This window comes from Myotis lucifugus, unplaced genomic scaffold (assembly GCF_000147115.1).
Source record: "Myotis lucifugus unplaced genomic scaffold, Myoluc2.0 scaffold_306, whole genome shotgun sequence".
Classification (NCBI taxonomy): Eukaryota; Metazoa; Chordata; class Mammalia; order Chiroptera; family Vespertilionidae; genus Myotis; species Myotis lucifugus.
In genome coordinates this window covers 1385540-1398607 of record NW_005871354.1, presented here as the reverse complement: position 1 = coordinate 1398607, position 13068 = coordinate 1385540, and positions in this window count along the sequence as shown.

Below are 13068 nucleotides of genomic sequence, written 5' to 3'. Positions count from 1 at the left end.
GAGAATAAATAGAGACGACAGCCAGGAGAAACAGATAGGTGAGAACTTCAGATTCTGGAATAAATGAACATAGATTATGGAAAATATAAAACTATAGTTACTACACATAAAAAAATAAAAGGTTTTGAAAATATATGAAAAGGAAAACTACAGAGATTGCCATGAATATTTGAAAAAGAACCAATTAGCATTTGTAACACTAAAAAACTCATTAGCAGAAATACAAAATATCCTAATTTAAACCTAAATAGATAGGAGGAGTTTGGGTTTCACTTACAGCAGTGTAAGGTCTCCAGGGTATATCTCTCCCTCTTACCACAACCGCAATTTGACAAATATACACATAACATATAAAAATAAATCTCTTTGATGAATCTGAAAATTAAAGCAGGTGAATGTGGAAGGAAGTCAAATGTGGAGAAGCAACCCTCACAGAGGTGAGTTTTCTGTTTTCTGTTTTTGTTTTTCCTTCTCGTGCCTTGATTTCCATCTTGGGCTGCAATGACAGTGGCTTTTGCAAAAAAAACTATGACAGACTAACCACCCTGTTTATGGCCAGAGGAAAACATTGAGGACGTCTCAGACAATCTGGAATGTGAGCAGAAAATCTTGGAGGGGAGAGAGTCAGGTATTTTATTTTGTTTAATCTTTATATTCATTGTGTGAATGTGTTGTATCTTTCCAAATATATACACACATGAGAACATTAGCGTGGCTTTTAACAGCAACATGTCTTTTTATGCAATTTCCCAATTGTGTGTTTTAATTTGAAAATCATGCTTTTGAATTCCAAAAGGTATTTTCTATCGTAATTATTCTCCTTAAAATTGTTCATTACTTTTACAGTTATTTTTCTACATTTTCTAATTGACCTGTTTCAATAGGATTGCCTATTCTTATTTTTTAACTTGGTTTAGATCTATGAAATTCTTGAGTCCTCCAAAATGTATTTTTTAAAGTTAAAACCTTCCATAGTAGAAGGATGTGACTCTTCAGAAACCCATTCAGGATGATGGCTCCTCTTGTGTTGGTGAAAATTGTAGATGGCAGAATACAAGGTAGGAGGTTTGTTCCAGTTGGTGTGTGGCAAAAAAAAAAACCAAAAAAACAAAAAACCACCACCAACAACAAAAAAATAGAAAATGACTTTCTGCTTTGGAATAGTGAAAGAAGCTTCTTTTTTTTCTTTTTTGTCATGCTAGATATAAGCAGAGATAGGTAGTCCTTTCCTAGACATGTTGATGGCATCAGTTCACTCCAGTCTCATCTCCAGAACTCAGAGCCACCATTGGACACCATATAGACAAAGGGATCCTAGGCAGGTAATGCTTATTGTGTCAGAGGGTTCAATTTGATTGATCTGACTGGCTCTTTTAAGACAACCAAGGAATGTGTAGTTATTGCCATAGAAACCAATAATCAATCATTGTTCTTCTGTCACTGAACACTTTGTTGATATATATATATACATTTGTATTATATATATATATATATACACATATATATATATATAATCCTAGGCGATGGAACAATCGGACAACCGAATGACCGAACAACCGAACGACCAGTCAACCGGTCACTATGTCATACACACTCAATGCAGGAGCAGCTTTCTGGTGGTTAGTCCATTCCCACAGCCAACCTCCCACGGCTGGCCAACCTCCCGTGGTCCCTCCTCACAGCGGGCCTGCCCCATTGGCACACATTGGGCTGGCCGGCCGACCTCCTGCAGCCCCTCCCCCCAGCTGGCCAACCTCCCTCAGCCCCGATCTCCGGCTAGACTGAGGGACCCCACCCATGCATGAATTCATGCATTGGTCCTCTAGTTTTATATAATGATTCCAATTTATTGAGTTAGAGTTAATTAAAAATTATATGTTGTTTTAAAATGATGGAGCCACATTAATATTTATTAATTTTAGCATCTCATAAATTGGAAAAAAATAAATAGCGTATATGTGTATATTGTTAAACTTCTTTTCTATTAGTGAACAAAGATCACTGCTCCTAAAATAAGGGCAACAGTCTTGTCAGAATCTCTTTTCTACTAATTGCTTTTTACCAATGTGTATTGAGTTAGATATTCTTAATATTTTCTTGTTGACACAGTTGAAAAGAATATTTCCTTTGGATAAAAGGGTGGTTCAAAATATGAAAAATGAAGTTATTTAGATGAATAGATCAGATGCCTGAAAATTGAAATAATAAAATCCATGCATAAAGTCTACAGCAAAACTGAAATGAAAACCTAGTGTAGCAAAAAGTTAGTTAGTAAAGGTTTAGAGAGCACAAAGCCATGATATTAAAAAGTAATACAGAATAAAATAGAATATCAGTGACTAGAATAATTATATCTGCTACTCAACACACCACCTTCTTTTTTTACACATTTTTTATTGATTTCAGAGAAGAGAGAGAGAGAGAGAAAGAGAGAGAGATGATGAGAATCATTGATCAGCTTCCTCCTGCATGACCCCTATTGGGGATCAAAACACCACCTTCTTAAGATGATTTTTAAGTTAAAATCACAAAGAATAAGTGGAATTTTCCCTTTGAACTTGTCATTTGGGCTTTGATGGAAACTAAATAGTTTATTTTAGCTTCACTTCATATTATTATTGGTACTAAAATACCTCTTTGCTATTACTAAAATAAGCTGTAACTCATCTCCTTCAATAGGCATCATCAAGTATTTTTTTAAATTCTTTATTGTTTAAAGTGTTACATATGTCTCCTTTTCCCCCCCATTGACCTCTCCCAAGCCACTCCCACCCCCCAGGACATGTCCTCACCCCGCTACTGTCTGTGTCCATTGGTTATATTCATATGCGTGCATATCAGTCCTTTAGTTTATTTCTTACCTCCCCCCACTCTCCCCTGCCTTCCCTATCAAGTATTATTAGATTCTGTCAGTCTATTAATTTATTAACTATGTCATGGTGCAAATACTAAAAAGAATTGTTCTCCATAAGCTTACGTGATGTATATTTTTCTGATAATATTTTAGAAGAAAATTTGAGGGAACATGACAAGTTTGGAGAAACATTTTAAAATCAAATAATTATGTCACTTTATATTTATTTGTGGTGGCATATTTTAGCATATTTTGATACCTTATCTCACAGAGATATGCTCAAACCTGGCCTGTGGGTCTCATTATATAGTCTACATATCACTAATATTATTTTTAAATCATTTAATTACAAGGTAAAAGCCACATTTCAAACATTTCTCTTTTTTTTCTAAGATAATGTTGTTTGACCAATTTCATAGAGTGTTGGCAATAAAATCCTACTAACTGAGCCTATTATTATTTGGGACAGTGTCTCAAAGTTCATCTGTATAACATGGCTGTTCTGATATCTACATTTATATTATGTCTTTTTGGGGTTTTTCATTAGCTTCTTGAAAAGGGAAACTATGTCTCTAGTATTATCCATAATCCACATGCTGATATATCAAAAGCATTATTAACTTGGGTTATTTTCAAGCTTCATTGAGTTATAGTTTATTCATGTATAACTTATACACAATAAAATTTATTTAAAATTCAGTTAAAAGGGTTTTGATAAATGTATACAAACATGTAATTATGACTAAAATCCAGTTTTGGAAAACTTCCATCACCTCAAAAAGTTCTTTGTGGCCCTTTGAAGTCTTTCTCAAAAACTTCCCTGCTCCCGGGCTTTGACTAATCTATTTTTGGTCACTATAATCCTGTGTATTCTAAACTTTAATAGGAATAGACTCAAAAGTAGTCTCTTGTGGTAGATTCCCAATACTTAGAGTGAAGATTTTGGGATTCATTCATGATGTTGTATGCATCAGATGTTGGTTCGTTTTTATTGCTGAGTAGTATTCTATTCCATGGATGAACCACATTTTGTTTACCCATTCACAAATGAATGGCCATCTAGGTTACCATTTGTTGACTAATATAAATAAGGCTCCTATGCATACTTGAATATAAGTTTTTGTGTGGACACATGTCTTTCATGTCTTTATTCTTTTGGAAAGATACCTATTAGACTCCTCTCTTTCCTTATGGACTCTGAATCAGTTGAGTGGAAGAGAGAAATAGCAGATAAAAATCAAAACAACTCCTTTATTGGCTAAAAAAGTTATTGGAGAATCTGACTTAGGGCTGTAGAAAACTGGGTTTTCCAATGTTGCACTCCAGAATTATACAAACTTATCTATTCTGTCACAGGCAGCTAGATCACTATAGGTTTCCTAGTCAGCAAATTCTGTTTATAAGCTGGAGAGCAGGGCATGAAGGAGTGCTGTGGTATAGGATGTTTGTTCACATATAAACCAAGGTAATAAAGTCAGCATCTTGAGTCTCTAGCTATTTGTTTTCTTAACCCTTCATGTTAAGCCTCTAGTTAACCAGATGGTGGCTCTATCTGTCAGAGAAAGCCCACAATATGCTAGGTAGTCCTGTTCCTCCCTATATTGCACAACTCCCTAAGTACAAAACATTGCTTCTTTATAGATTCTTCCACACATTCTGATAGGCATCATGTATTGAGGCTCCAAAGGCACTGAAAGCCAGAACTGTCTTATTCAAATCACCTCCAAGGTTACTGCGTGCTCAGAAGAGACCCTTTCATTCCTTATCTTATTTCCAACCATAAATTATTTCCTTCACCATTTTCTAGCAGCCTCAGAAGTCCTGCAATTAAATCAAATGACATGATAAAGATATTCTACAAATAAAACATCAATAAGATGTCCCATATTTGAAATAAAATCCCTTGCAATTTTAAATGTTGAAGAAGAAATTGAAGTTCCAAAATTAAAACCTATTTTAAGTTAAAGTGCAAAGATCCTAAAGTCAAAATCTTCTGCCCTTATAGATTAATACACAAAAATATTAGAATCCCAAATCCACATGATGTATTTTTGAAAAGAATAAAATAAGAATATTCGTAATTATTTGAAAAGGATATAAAAATACTAGTATCTCCTATGCTTTCCATTTCCATAACTGTATGAGGTTGGGTTTCCTTCATATAATTCAAACCAACACAATAGATTTATTGCAAGAAACTGGAATGCAGAATAAGGTATAAAAAACAAATTCTATATTATTAAGCCAGATGTTTAAGTGTTTACAAAAATGTAAGACAATGCCACTTTTCGTACTGCACTTATCTTTGCTTTAGAGAATAGAGTTACTTTTCATAAAAATGTGTTATTTATATCTATCAGTAATGGAATACATATTGATACATAGCCACTCCCATACTTTCAAAATACCAGTTTAATGTAAAACAACCATTGACCTTTTAATCCACATAATCAAAAGCTTGTACTCTCAACACTTTTTTTTAATTTAGATTTTTTTGTTTTGTTTTATTTTGTTTTGTTTTTTAATTTATTATAGAATCAAAGTAGTCTGAAGAAAAAATTGCGAGAAGTACTAGGCTAATATATATGTAACTCAAGACATTGAAATGAGGTCCATGAATCCTGGCTAGGTTCTGCCTTAAATACACCAACCTACTTTACTCATATTTGCAGTTATTTTACTATTCTTATTCCTTTATAAAGCTGATTAAAGCTTGAGCTGAATAAATGAGTTCCAGGTGAAGTACAGTGTCTATGATAAAGCTACAGTTTTGAAAGTCTTGCTTGTAGTGAGAGTTTGTCAGTTACATTAGGGATGAAAGAACCTTGGGAAAAGATAAAACTCAGGAGATGTGTTGGGGACTGCTTAGTTCAGTTTTCTATCTGCCCAATTAGTTTTTTGATTTTGAGATTTTGATCTTAAATAAGGAATTCATGTTGTTACAAATTCAGCTGTTAGTATGTCACTTTTCATAATAACTTTTATTAACCTTTAAACATATATTTTCATTGATTTCAGAGAGAGAGAAAAGGAGGATAGAGAGATAGAAACATCTTTGAGAAAGAACATCAATTGATCAGCTGGGGACTGAGCCCGCAACCTGGGCATGTGCCCTGACCGGGAATTGAACCTAACCTCCTGGTTCATAGGTTGATGCTCAAACACTGAGCCACACCAGTCATGAATTTCATGCATTGGGCCTCTAGTCTTTAATAAAATACATAAAATATATAAAAGAAAACATTTTATATATTTTCCGATAGGTATACCCACCAATCTCCACCTTGATACTTAATAATCTGATAACTTCTTGTACAGGAATTGGTCCAATAGTTTTTTGTCATTAGAAGGAAGTAGCACATTATCAAATAAAACTGTAGCAATAGCTTTCACTGGGGGTAAGCTAGTACTCAAGGCTAATGTTTTTATCTAGTGGTATACTGCTTCATAAGGAATAATATATATATATATATATATATATATATATATATATATATTCCATAAAAATGTATTTATAATTTTGTTTGCATAAAATAAAACCTGAAAAATCTCAAGAAAGAGAATACTTCGAATGTTTAGCATATTCAAAATAAAGTAAATATGACTTTCTGGCAAAAGAAATTACATAAATTTAGAAATCTTCAGATATTTCTTTTCAAAATGTTTGTTAAGTTCCCAAAATACTTTATTCTCCTCAAATCTGATAATATTATAGAAGTCAGCTACTGGTGAATGAGCATAAGATGCAAAGAGAAAGGCCTTGACCTAGTAGACTGTTATTAATTAGTTTGATTTAGTTAAACACCGTCACCATCAACTAAATTAATGGCAATAACAAATTGAGAGGAAGAAATGAGCAGATGGGAAGTCACCATATGCTCATGCCACACTCTTAATTGATAATAATTAAGTAATTATGGAATGAGAGAAAATTTAATTCAAACGTCTAAGGCATTTGACATGCCTGCTTATAAATCCGTGTCATTTAGAATGGATATTGTTTCACTTAGTCCCTGAGTTAGCTAGAAGTATAAAATGCTAAGGAAAGAAATCACTTCAGTGTTGTCTAATCCATCTTCACGCAACAAACACCTTTAGTAAATTTTTTTGATATACAGGCTCAACGAACATAAAAGGGATTCATAAACAATCTTTACCTGTATTTTCTGACTGTGGTCCCAAGACAACACGTTATTGTTATTGTCATGAGGCATTAACTATGGGCAGGCTGTGGATGATGATGGGTGTGATGCCATAGCACCTATTGGAATTTGGCTTGATTACTTTGGGTCCTCAGTTTTTAGTTGTAGTTCAAACAGGGAAGCTTAGGGATTAGGTCTGGTTTCCAAACATCATTCACACTCAAGCGAGATGTGACCAATAGGTTCTGACCAGAGTTAGACTTGTTTCTTTAGCCTACTCTCCCATTGTTATATGTACATTAGACAGCTATTTCCTTTTGATTTATTCATCCTAGAGGTCAATGATCAAAACTATGAGCTTATTCCTTGTCTCAACTAGTTTCCTTCTTATAGTGAAAAACAAATGAAAGAAGAAGCCAGTTAGCCACTTAGAATTGCAGTGACCTTTAAAATGTTATTTTTACTGTCATTTTCCTTTAATATTATAGTACCTGCCTTGCATAACCAAATTTGACATTGATATTCTTTAACCATTTTTATGGTGCGATAATGAATTAGATTAAAATTTAGAGGAATTCCTATTGAGATGTGGTATTGATTCCTCAGACCACCGAATGTGAGTTTCCAGTACTGGAAAAAAAAATTGATTAAACACCTACTATCAAAGAATATCAATATTTACTCTCATTAAAGCAGGTAAATAAATTACATTTTCAAAACCACAAGATATGCCTTTGAGTCATTAAAAATGAGCAGCCTCCCTCTCTTGAATTTCATCAAGGAATTTGAAACTATGACAGAAAATATATTATCCAATAAACAAGTTCAAGAAAATGTTTCCTGTATTAGGTTTCTAGAGCTTCCGTAACAAAGTACTACAGACCTCATAGTTTAAACAATAGATATTTATTTTCACACAGTTCTGGAGGATATAAATTCTAGATTGAGTTATCAGCAGGGTTATTTTTTTCTAAGGCCTCTCTCCTTGGCTTGTAGACAGCTGTCTTCTCCCTGTGTCTCCTTCACATGGTAATGGCTCTGTGTCTATATGTCTGTGTCCAAATGTCCTCTTCTTATACTGGTAAGGACACCAATCAGATTGGATTAGAGAGCACCCTAATGACCTCCTTGTAATGTAATAACTTCCTTAGCGATCTTATCTCTAAATGCAATCTCATTCTGAGGTATTAGAGGTTAACACTTCCACAAATCAATTAGACTGGAAGCACAATTCCACCCATAACATATCCTAAAAGATTAAAACACTTAAGTAAATTATTTTTACTTTCAAATATTCCTATCTACAACTATTTGGGGGCATATACAAAAATAAATAATAATTTCACTCATTTGAACTGTCACTACTATACACAGTAGGAGAGAGGTTACTCAGAGATGATAACAATTAATTTGACAGGATGCACACACATCTGAGGAAGTGATTTTGTTCATGTTATACTGGTTACTATGTTATATGGTTACTTATCAACTCAGAGTTTCCCCACAAAGCTGTCTGACCTTTACCCAATGTGGCTGATGAGGGGTGTAGCAAATGCTTTGTTTGCTAAGATTCACCTGACTCACCAATGCCCTGCTGCATTTAGAAATCTCACTTGAGTTTTTTCAATTAAGCAATATGACAGCAAAACCATGAATATATGTATTTGAGAAACTCAAGCAAAAACTCAATGCTTGCTTGATTCTTACACATTGGATTTCATCAAGGAATTTGAAACTCACAGAAAATATATTATCTTTAACTCCCCTTCTCTCAGGGAGGGAAGGTGGGAGGTGGGAGAGAGAGAGAGAGAGAGAGAGAGAAACATCAATGTGAGAGAGACACATTCATTGGTTGCCTCCAGCACCCAAACTAGGGCTGGGGATCAAACCTGCAGTCCAGGAACATGTCCTTGACAAGGAATCAAACCCACGGCCCTTTGATATAGGGAGCCAACGTTCTAGCCACTGAGCCACCAGTCCGGCCTCTAACACCCTGTTTTAAAAACATTGTATTTTCTCTTACTAGTAAATGTTTTAGGTAATGAATCCTTCTCTTTTAAAAAAGACATGAATCCTTTTTGTTTCTATTGAGTTTTATTCCTCATTTGAGACTAAGATGTGCATCTTAATATTACCAAAAATTAATCCTCTGCATACTTTAAGAATCTGGATAAAAACTTCTCTTTTATTATTCTCCATGAACTCAATATAGATAACAGTCTATTCCTAGTGGTTTACAGTTTTTAGGGCTTTAAAAGGAATCTCCCTTTCCCTTCTTCGTGTGTGTGTGTGTGTGTGTGTGTGTGTGTGTGTGTGTGTCTATGTCTATGTGTATATGGTATATTGTGATTGGGTAGTGAATATGGACAGGCCCACCTTTAATGAACTGACCATTAGTTCCAAAATTCCATTCCCTTTTATTTAAGCGATATATGCCTTTTTATTTATAGAAAAAAATGCATTCTTGTTTCACAGGAAATAAAATTTATTCTTTATATGACACAGACTGAATTGACATAAAATATGAATATCAGCAACCATTATATGAGATACTAGAGGCCCGGTGCATGAAATTTGTGCATGGGGGGTATCCCCCTCAGGTTGGCCTGCACCCTCTCCAATCCAGGACTCCTTGGGGGTTGTCCAACTGCCGGGTTAGGCCCGATCCCTAAACCGGCAGTCAGACATCCCTCTCGCAATCCGGGACCACTGGCTCCTAACCACCTCTGCCTACTGGCCTGATAGCCCCTAACTGCCCTCCCCTGCTGGCCTGATGCTCTTAACTGCCCCCCTGCTGGCCTGATCTCCCCTAACCACCTCTGCCTGCTGGCCTGATCACCCCCTAACTACCCTTCCCTGCCAGCCTGATCACCCCTAACTGCCCTCTGCTGCTGGCCTAACTGCCCCTAGTTGCCCTCCCCTGTTGGCCTAATCACCCCTAACTGCCCTCCCCTAAGGGCCTGATTGCCTCTAACTGCTTTCCACTGCCAGCCTGATTGCCCCTAACAGCCTCTGCCTTGATCCCCTCCACTGTGGCTTTGTATGGAAGGACATCCAGAAGATGTCTGGTCTAATTAGCATATTACCCTTTTATTAGTATAGATTATTATGTTTTTGTTATTTCAAATAGAAGATAGTAATGGAGAGTAAGTTTAGCATATTTACATACTGCAGGGAAAAGCAGGCAATAATGTTCTGTCAGCAATATTAGTTAATTCCCAATATTATTCAACTTTGTTTTATTAAAACAAGATTAAGGAGTTAAGTCATTAAAATGTACAACAGGAAAAAGTATATCAGTAAATTTTTTTTACAAGTGGCAAAATGAACAGGTGAAGTTTACTTAAGGAAAAAGGTGTTTTGTTTATTCAAAACTGAAAAGTAAAATGTATATTAACCTTAATTATGGTGTTATACAGGTCTCAAATTATTTGAACACTAGAGGCCCAGTGCACAAATTCGTGCACAGGTGGTGTCCTGCCAGCCTGGCCCTGATTAGGGTGGATCAGGTCAGGGCCTGTCAGGAGGAGGAGATAATGGGAGGTTGGCCAGTCAGTCTGCCCTGATTGGGGCCCAATCAGGGCCGGGTTGGCCCGGGGGGAGGGGCCACAGGCAATTGGTCAATGGGCCCTGTCCCTGATTGGGTTAGGGGGCTAGTTGGGGGCAGGACCAGCCATGGGGAGGAACTGTGGGCAGTGGACCGGCTGGCCCCACCCCTAATTGGTGTGGCAGGGGCTGATCGGGGGCTGGGCCAGCCAGGGGGAGGGGCTATAGGAGGTTGACTGGCTGGCCCTGCCCCCTATTGGGGTAGGGGGGTTGGTCAGGGGTGGGGCCCACCAGAGCGGAGGGGGCTGCATCAGGCCAGTTTGCTGGCGCAGTGGGTGTCATAGCAACTGGTCATCCCAGCCATTACAGCATTCTGGGTGCTGTCTTTTTATATAGAAAGATTATTGTGTATTCCATCCCTATTTTTAAATTTTTTAAATAAATTTTTAAAAATTTATTTATTGCTTTGAGATAGATATACAATGATTTGTTGTTCCACTTATTTATTTATTAATTGGTTGGTTCCTGTATGTGCCCTGACTGGGGATCAAACCCACAATCTGGGTTTATTGAGATGATGCTCTAACCAACTGAGCTACCCCGTTAGAGCTCTAATCTTTCTAAATTGTATCCTTAAAGTTGGCTCTTTTCTTAAGCTTACATATTTACAGAGTAATTGTTACAATTCCTAGCTATTACATCTTTTCTTTTCCACATCATCTATAAGACAGAGTCTTCTTCTCCCAACAACCCAAGCAAAACCTCTGAGATTGAATTTTCTTGGCTTGATTGGCAGATGTGGTCCATGTCTTTCTTCTATCAAACTATCATGATCAGAGTAGACAGCACTGAATAATTCAGCCAAGGTCATCAATTCCACAATTAGAATTGGGGATAAAGTAAGTTTCATTGGAAGCACTTAGGTTATTTTCAGCACAACAAAATTAAAGTACTAGGGCCAAAATTATATGGAGTGAATTTGGGGCTGCTAAACAACAAATGTGTTGTTTCACAACCTTGAATGAAACAGAGTCCTGATAAGTGCTCCCTGATCCCTACAGTACCCTAAGACTCATATGAAGAGAGAATAAGCAGTTATTGTAAGAAATGGCTGAACATGGGTGTCTGTGATTTACATCCTGCTTACCTGGATGCTGTTTTGATAGTAGAACCTTAAACTACCTCCTTGAATAAACAAGTGAAGCTTAGGACCCAGTGTCAGCCAAGCTAAAGCCAGAAGGTCACTATCATTATTAAATCATCAACTTAATCCACCTTGAGAAAGGACACTCACCCAGTGAGGTTATCATGTGTTACAGTCAATGATGTTTGTGTAGTGAGATGGGCTTTTAATGCCATCATTGTTGTCTGTACCCTATGATATATAAAATAAACTTGATTTTGAATAGACTGCCGTCGGATGCTTAATTTTATTATTAAATATGGGAGTGCCAGGGTAACTTCGGTTAAAATGTTCTCTCTCTCTCTTTCTCACTCTCTCTCTCTCTCTCTCTCTCTCTCTCTCTCTCTCTCTTTCTCTCTCTCTCTCTCTCCACACACACACACACACACACACACACACACACATTTTTAAAATTTTAGCTAAAAACTGAGATAGTCTAAACCAACATATCAGGATATTCATTCTACTAGAGGATAGGTGTGGAGCATGCACAAGGAATGACCCCAAAATATGATATTATTTCTGCCTTTAAGAAACTTTTATTCTAATAATAATGGTAAGATTATTGGCAGTCACTGAGTGCTTCATAAGTTCTTAGTAACTTACCCTACAATAACTCAATTAACCATCGTATCAAGTCTGTAATTCTAAATATTACTATTATCCAAATTTGAAGGAATGGGAATGCAGGGGCATAAAGAAATTGAGTGAATGAAAATGGGGTGGATTTAAATTCAGAGGCTGATTCCAAAACAGTTATCTTACCTATTCTGTGATACTTTACAGTCTACTTGGAACAATACAGAAATGTAACATCACTCTAGAGAAAAGAAAGACTTGTAAACACATGTGTTTCAGTAGAAATAATAAGTGACAAAACAGATGTATGATTATGAGAATTCAGGTAATGAGTCCATATAGATTGGAGAATGAAGGCATCTTTTTCTCTTTGTGATAATTCTAGCATCGTTTGTAGATCTCATTAGTTTTTGTGTCCTCAGATTCACTCTCATTATGACTTTACTATAGCACTCCGTACAACATATTATAGTTGATTTGTTTACAAGTTTCATCTTCTCCATTAGACAATAATTTTTCCCAGAGCAAAAATCTAACTTTCTTTCATGATTGAATGCTTAGCATTTAGCTCTGTAAACACAAAATAAATATTTATGGATAAGTGAATAAACATAAAGAATACTTCTCTCTATTCGAAGCAAAAAAGTTTTTTAACCCACAAAGAAGACATTTGCAACCATATTTTTTATTTTACTTCAAATAACTACAAATTAAGTTAGTTTATTTTGATAACAAAAAGCTATGCATAGAACTTTTATTAAATT